The following is a 229-nucleotide window of genomic DNA, read 5'->3' on the forward strand; positions in this document are numbered from 1 at the left end:
ATCTAAAACATACATGTAATGTATTTGAATGAATATTTTATAACCATACATATGATTTACATGTTGCTTTATAATATTTTGTAAAAGAAAAATTGATTTTCAAATAAAGTAGTTTTTGAAATTCAATTCAGAGATTACATTTGCAATGTTCAAAATTATTAATAATTCTTATAGGAGCTTAAAGTTACAATAAATAAAAGTTATTTAACAAGGTCGATACCATTGATAA

Source organism: Limulus polyphemus, unplaced genomic scaffold (assembly GCF_000517525.1).
Source record: "Limulus polyphemus unplaced genomic scaffold, Limulus_polyphemus-2.1.2 Scaffold5841, whole genome shotgun sequence".
Lineage (NCBI taxonomy): Eukaryota > Metazoa > Arthropoda > Merostomata > Xiphosura > Limulidae > Limulus > Limulus polyphemus.